Raw genomic sequence first — 7,647 nt, forward strand, 5'->3', positions numbered from 1 at the left:
TCTAGGCATTTTAGTCGTTTTTCCACCACCCAGGCCCACCTTGCACTGGTCATCAGTGCCTCTCTAAAGGCTCTGCCCTGCTTTAGAGATGGGCCAAACATTTCTGCTCCATTTGCAACATTGCTTGAATTTTGCAGTGGTCACAGGCAGGTCCACAAAGGGGCTGTGGAGATCCTTGCAGGAGCAAGTGGATAACAAAGATGAGGCCCCAAAGCATCACAAACTGTTCATAACCAGTTAAATGCCATGGGAAAGCATTTGGCAGCCTGGGAAGGGGCAGTGACTAATAGGATGTGCTGGCAGGCAAGAAGGCAAATCATATCCTGGGCTGCATCAAAAGAAGCATGTCCAGCAGATTGAGAAAGTTGATTCTGCCACTTTGCTCTGGTGAGACCTCACCTGGAGCACTGCATTCAGGTATGGAGCTCTGAACACAGGAAGAACATGGACCTGATGGAGTAGGTCTAGAGGAGGGCCATGCAAATGTTCAGGGGGTTGGAACACCTCTGCTACAAAGACAGGCTGATGAAGATGGGGTTGTTCAGCCTGGAGAAGAGAAGGGAGATGTAATAACAACCTTCTGCTACCTATAAGAGGGCCTACAAGGATGGAGAGATTATTTACAAAGTTTTATAGTGATAGGATGAGGGACAATGGTTTGAAATGAGAGGAGATTTAGATTGGATGTTAAGAACAAGTTATTTACCATGAGGGGAGTGGAATACTGGAACAGATTGCCCAGGGAGGCAGTTGAGGCCCTATCCCAGAAGATATTCAAGGTGAGGCTCGACAGGGCTCTGGGCAACCTGACCTAGTCAAGGATGCCCCTGCTCACTGCAGAGGGAGTTGGACTAGATTGCCTTTAGAGGTCCTTTCCAGCCCAGACCATTCTATGATTCTATGATTGTGCCATGAGGCACGGATGATCAGAAGTAAGGGTGTGGGGTTAAGTGTATTTTTTCCTTGCATGAGCAAAGGGTGTTAAAGCTCCACAAGTGGAATGGATGTGCTGGATGTCCCCTATTCAAGGCATTTTAACAATAATCCTGGGGAGATAAGGCTTGTCTCTGTCACAACAGAGCACAAAGCAGTGGCAGAGCACTTCTCACATGTTCCTCTAAGGAACAGGAATAAGGTAGGATTGAGAATCTCAGACTAGGATGAGCACAAAAAAACCCTACTGGAATAGACCAGATGTGCCTGAGACCTTTTGTTTTGACCTGCTCTCCTGTGGCAGTAGCTTTGTCGAATCACCAGCTGGATTGCCAGTGGTGCAACACAAGGGAAGGTTTTTGATTTGTTCTTCAGTAAGTATTTGCAACTTCATTTGTAGTGAATATTTCTGTCAATATGAAGTTAGTTCAGCTTTCCTTCTCCCTAACCTCTGTGAATCTTTGTTTCTCAGAACCTGTTAGTTTAAACTGGGTCAAATGCTAACAAGCATGTCAGCCCCCCTGCCCTTAGGATCTGCCATAAAAGATCAGGATATAGGCCTGTCAAGCTCTTTGTCCTACTTCTGCAAGGAGCAAATGCTTCAGAGAGGTGGAAAAAGCCTGCTATTTAAAGGTTACAGCCCTTCTTCTTGCTGGGACGCTGTTGCTTCACTTCTAATTTTCTTCAGTGCTCTTCAATGGATGGGAAATCATGCTTCTGGTGATGGATTGCTCAACTCCTCACACAGCTCTGCAGTTCCCTATAGATCTTTCACCAGCTGCCAAACCACATTGATTTTCCACTGAAAGCCTCTCCTGTTTTACTCCAATATCTATGGGGGTCACAAGATGCTGTAGGGTGGAAGGCAGGGAAAACTGCTAAGATACAACATGCATGTTTGTAATGCTCAGTACTTTGGGCTGATTTTCATTTGAGCAGTTTGCAGTGCTGCTCTGAGTTTCTTCATAAGAATCTTAAGTGTGACTCATCAGCTGAAAGAAATGGGATAAGGATGGACTGTAAGACCCAAACTGAAGTCATCCTGGCACAAATTGGAGAAGAACATTTAACAGAAGTGGGAAGACAAACAACAGCAGGAAATTTCATAGCAGGGCTCATAAAGAAAGTGATTTTTATTCCCTGAGCTTATGCAAAAAGACTACTTACAGCATTTGAAAGGTATTGGCTGCCTTAGGGTTTAAAAACCAAATAAACCAGATCACTAGCCATAAGGCATAAAGCAGAGAACATTTCCTCCAGTGCAATTCATCGTTACTTAGAAAGCAAATACTGCAGGCATACATTAAAATATTAAATAAAATTATAATACCATTAAAGCAAGTAGCTCATCTTGTGTACTGGCCTCCTATCTATAAAGATTAAGCTTGAATAAAAGCACATGGCTATCCTCTGTCCCTCTGTGTAATTATTATTCACACAACAGAATTAGAGATAAAGCAAAAGATGACTACTTTCCTGCATGTCTACCACAGGATCTCTGAAGCTTCAGTAATTTAAAGGTTTAAACACTCTAATTCCCTATTGTATCTCATTGTATTTTATTCATTTTATGTACATCCATACTACACATTGCCTTGCACTGCAAACACACAGAGAAAGATTCCACTCTTTTCTGCTTTGAGAGAGGATCCTTGATGGACATGTTCCATGAGGTGACTAAAATGATTTAACAGTTAATTGCACCTCCTTCCCCACTTCGTGCATCCAGTTAATCATCAGAAAAGAGTTCTAAAACATGGACAAGAACTGGAGCTCTGTTGCCTGTCTTCATTCTCATGGGCATCACGCTGCAAGCCAAGCTTTACAGCACAGAGCTCAGCCCTCTGCTGATGGGGGTACTTCCTCTTCACGGCTGGCCTCATCTGCTTGTTTCAGACCTCACCCCAGCCTGAATCAGGGTTCAGATCTTGGGGGTAAGTGGCAGTGACGCTCCAGGCAGATATGGCACATGAACTTTGAACATCATCTCAGAAACAACACCCATGCAAGGTTTCTGGAGGTTTGTGTCCTTTGTCACCCTGCCATTTCCTCTCCACGTGTTCAGTGGCACAGAATGGCAAAAATCCGTGGTGACTCCTGGCATTTCACACCACTTCTGCCTGTGATTTCATACTGAGCTTGAGAGATGTGTATCCTGCTGCCAAGGAACTGATTAAGTGGCTTTTCCTTCCTCTCCCTTCCTCCATCCTGAAGTCAGAAGGATCATATTCAGCCATTACATCTTGTATGATTTAGTGCCAAGATCCTGAGGTCAAAGACCATATTTTGCTCAGCGTGAGGTACACCTTCTGCTCTTTGGATGTAGGAGACACACAGACTGTTCCAGTTGCTACTGAGATAAAACCTAATCAGCAAAGCATGCTGCTTCGATAAATCATTAGCATGTCACACATTAATGGAGGTGGTGTGCTGGGACCACCAAGCTAAAGTACCTACACAGAGATTTCCATCCATCTCTGACAGCATCACTCATTTGCTGCATGACCTTGGCCAAATTGCTCACAGCTTGGCTTGCAGAAGCACCAACATCCTGGAAATCAGGTCAGTGCGCTCCCTGGGCCTTAACTGCCCTCTGGAAAAGAAAGCAAATATTGCTTCTCCACTGCCCAAACATCTGCCAGGCGCAAAGCTCTATTGTTCCCAATGCTATTTTCAACGGTGTTAACACCGAGAGGCAGATGTACCTCTATGTGGGCAGCAGCCCTGATGCCGAGTGCTTCCAGCCCATGTGTCCCGACGCCATCCTCTGGTGACAGATGTCTTTTTTGCATCACATCTGAAATGAGGTGGGTATTCAGTGTGGACAGAACCCCCCTATTTTTAATTTTGAAATCATTTTTGCTCTCTGTTGGGGGCTTTCGTTTCCCTGCCTCTAAACTCAAAATCCTCTTTTTTTTTTTTTTTTCAGTGCTCCAAGACCACAATACCTTAACAGTCTGTCTGTTTGGGTAAGATCTGAGGAAATAAGAGTCTTGCAACATAATAAGCCTACCCATGTAAAGCATGAGAAAAGGGCTGTGCCTTTAAAACAAACAAACAAACAACACGCGCAAAAAAACACCAACAAAAAAAAACACAACCCAAAAAAATCAAAACAACCCCGAAAATCCCCAAACAACCCATAGAGCTTCACTGGTACCTATTGTGGCAAGGAGAAAGGCAGGAGGAGATCCTGGCAAGCTATTTGGACCACTCACCCACAGCAATATTGTTTGTAGCAGTGGGGTTTTTGGATACAGCTGTGCTCACAGTTAACTGATCTCTGGTGAATGGAAAGCTTCCAGAGCAGATGTATTCAAGCTGCCACATCTGCCAGGGTAACAGCATTGTGTTCAAAGCCTGGTCACAAATACTGCTTTTCTTGTTCTCAGTTTCCAAAAGTCAGGCTGTCCTGTGTCTGTCAGGACCAGTGGAGCCATGAACCAACCCTACATTTTCAGGGACTCTGGACAAAACACATCCATGAACAGCAGGTAAGCTCTTTGTCAAAATGCCTGTGGCCTCTGTACAAATGTAATTGAAGTCTAATTTCAACCTCACTGATTTCAGTTGCTCAACTTCCCTTTGAAACCTTTTTGAGTAAGAAGTGCCAGACACCCCGTGTCTACATTACAATGCATCCTAGCACACTTGAAAGCTCAGGGGCATGCTAAAGAAATCCAAATCCACCCAATCCATATCCAATATACAACATAAGATCAAGGACAGATGAAGAGTATTTCCTGCAATGAATATGCAGTGTGAAATGTTTTGTTATTTAGCAAGGTCATCTGCTTTGCTCTGTGCTCTATGTGCTCACATCGTTACAGCAATGTTATGCTATGAATCTAAAAGCAGTTCTTGCTAATCAAGGCACTAAAGTGCTTGTTTCAGTTTCCCTAATAGTGTTTTTAGCAGGAGCTTAAACATTATATCCATAAACTCAGCCATATTTCTTTGTCACTTACTCATCATGCTTGATGCTAGCATGTTGTACTGAAGTACTTTCTACTGACAATAACTAGATTGTAGCTTTTCTGTATCGGCTTACTCCACTCATGATGTACTTCAAATCAGCTCTGAGCTTACTTTGAAAAGAAGAACAGAGATCAAAGCAGTTTCCTTCTCCTTGAAGATCGCATTTCCTAGTGACTTCCTTGCAAACCAATTGCCACAACTTATTTAAGCCAGGATCCATGCTGAGCAATTCCAGCCCTTCCCATCAAGCACATCCTTTGAGGGTGGGAGCATTTGACACTGTCTGATGTAGCAACAGGCTAGCCCAGCACCTTCCTACAGGCTGGAATGCAGTCGTTACCAGGAAATCTTGATTAAAAGATAAACCAGAGCCACTGACTTCCTGGGGCTCAGCACCACCAGAGGTTAAAGCAGCAGTCTTTAGTGCTAGCCACAGTCAGTGTGTCCAGCTGCTCTGACTCTCACATCATCCCACAGGTGGGGGCCAGGATCACACCCAGTTAGGGGAACCAGGCTGGGGACACAGCCCCAGGATGGCCATAGAAAGGAGGATGGCTTGGTGAGTCCCATGGACAGGCAGAGCAGGATTGTTGAGAGCTAGACATCAGCCCTGATGAGACATCACTGGGCCAAGGACTGACAGCCCCAGGGGTGCCAAAATAGGGTCCATGTCCTGAAAGTGTAAGTGGTGCACCTAGACTTTCACAAGAAGGATGGCAGCTATCATTGATATCAGAGCTTTCTTATGTTATGCTAGGAGTCTATGAGGTCTATACAACTAAATATTTGTAGTGCAATAAGAAAGAGGATTTCTGGTTTTAATGTATCAACCAACATTGCTGGGAAGCAAGAAATTCAACTCTCCTTTTTCACTGGGAAGATTTTTTAAACTACCTCAGCATGATATTCATCTGTATTAGACACAGATACCAAGCAATGTCACATATCAGGAGTTCAAAAAATTTGGACCTGAGAAGTTACTTGTTAAAATGCCCAGTCAAAGGCACCAAAGATCCCAGCCTTTCTTGTCAGATTTCTCTGAGAACCTTCTCAGGAATAAAATAACATGTGCAAGGTAGAAATGTATTACTACCTGTCAGTTTGCTTAAACCTGTTACCACATCTTACATGGCATCTCAAGCCAACAAGATCACAGAATGGTAGGTGTTGGAAGGGACCTCTGGAGAACACCCAGTCCAAACTTCCTGCTAATACAGGTACACCTAAATCAGACAGCACAGGAATGTGTCCAGGGACTTAGAATTCTCCAGAGAACAAGACTCCACAGCCTCTCTGGGCAGCCCATTGCAGTGTTCTGTCATCTTCTAAGTAATGAAGCTACGTGCCATTAGATCAACCCTTAACCTGTACTGTTGTATGGGGTTAGCACCAGAACAAGAGGACACAGTCTCAAGCTGCACCAGGGGAGGTTTATGCTGGATGTTAGGAAGAAGTTCTTCACAGAAAGAGTGATTGGACATTGGAATGGGCTGCCCAGGGAGGTGGTGGAGTCACCATCACTGGAGGTGTTTAAGAAGAGACTGGATGAGGTGCTTGGTGCCATGGTTTAGTTGATTAGATAGTGTTGGGTGATAGGTTGGACTCAATGATCTCAAAGGTCTTTTCCAACCTGTTCTGTTCTATTCTATTCTATTCTATTCTATTCTATTCTATTCTATTCTATTCTATTCTATTCTACTCTACTCTACTCTACTCTACTCTACTCTACTCTACTCTACTCTACTCTACTCTACTCTACTCTACTCTCTTTTCCAGGTGCAGGACTCTAAACTTGTCCTTGTTGAATGTCATGAGGTTCACCTCTGCCCAACCCTCCAGCCTGTCCGGGCCTCACTGAATTGCAGCACAGCCTTCTGGTGTGTCAGCCACTCCTCCCAGTTTTGTATCATCAGCAAACTTTCTGAGAGTACACTCTGTTCCTTCATCTAGGTTTCTGATGAGTATGTTGAAATAGACTGGACACAGTACTGACCCCTGGGGAGCACCACTAGCCACAGGCCTCCAACTAGACCCTGCACCATTGATCCTATCCCTTGATAAAGATTTTTCTGTTCTTTATTCCTAGCACAATGGTGAGAATCTAGAGATCACAAAGGCCTGTGTCCTGAATTGTACATTTTATACACAATTTTGGGTATTATAAGTGTTTTTCAATGTCTCCTTCCTTGGAGAGGACTAGCAAGAGCTGCTGAAGAACTCAAGAAAAAAAGACTTTGGAAAATTACTGGTTTGTCAAGGGCTTCAAGAAACTAGGTCCTTGAGCCTAAACCACAAAGGTCCACAGCTTTATATAAACTTGGAAGATCATTTACAAAAAGACTGAGTGCGAGTCTTGCTTTACAAGAGCAAAATGCATGCAAGTAGAATAGAATGGAATTAACCAGTTTGGAAGAGACCTTTGATATCATTGTGTACAAACTATCATCCAGCACCATCTAATCAACTAAACCATGGCACCAAGCACCCCATCAAGTCTCTTCCTAAACATCTGCAGTGATGGTGACTCCACCACCTCCCTCGGCAGCCCATTCCAATGGGCAATCACTCTTTCTATGAAGAACTTCTTCCTAACATCCAGCGTAAACCTCCCCTGGCACAACTCAAGACTGTGTCCTCTTGTTCTGGAGCTGGTTGCCTGGGAGAAGAGACCAACCCCCACCTGGCTACAACCTCCCTTCAGGTAGTTGTAGAGAGCAATACGGTCACCCCTGAGCC

The sequence above is a fragment of the Melanerpes formicivorus genome, unplaced genomic scaffold (genome assembly GCF_026170545.1).
Source record: "Melanerpes formicivorus ecotype bairdi unplaced genomic scaffold, bMelFor1.0.p_v2 SCAF_8, whole genome shotgun sequence".
NCBI classification, from domain to species: domain Eukaryota; kingdom Metazoa; phylum Chordata; class Aves; order Piciformes; family Picidae; genus Melanerpes; species Melanerpes formicivorus.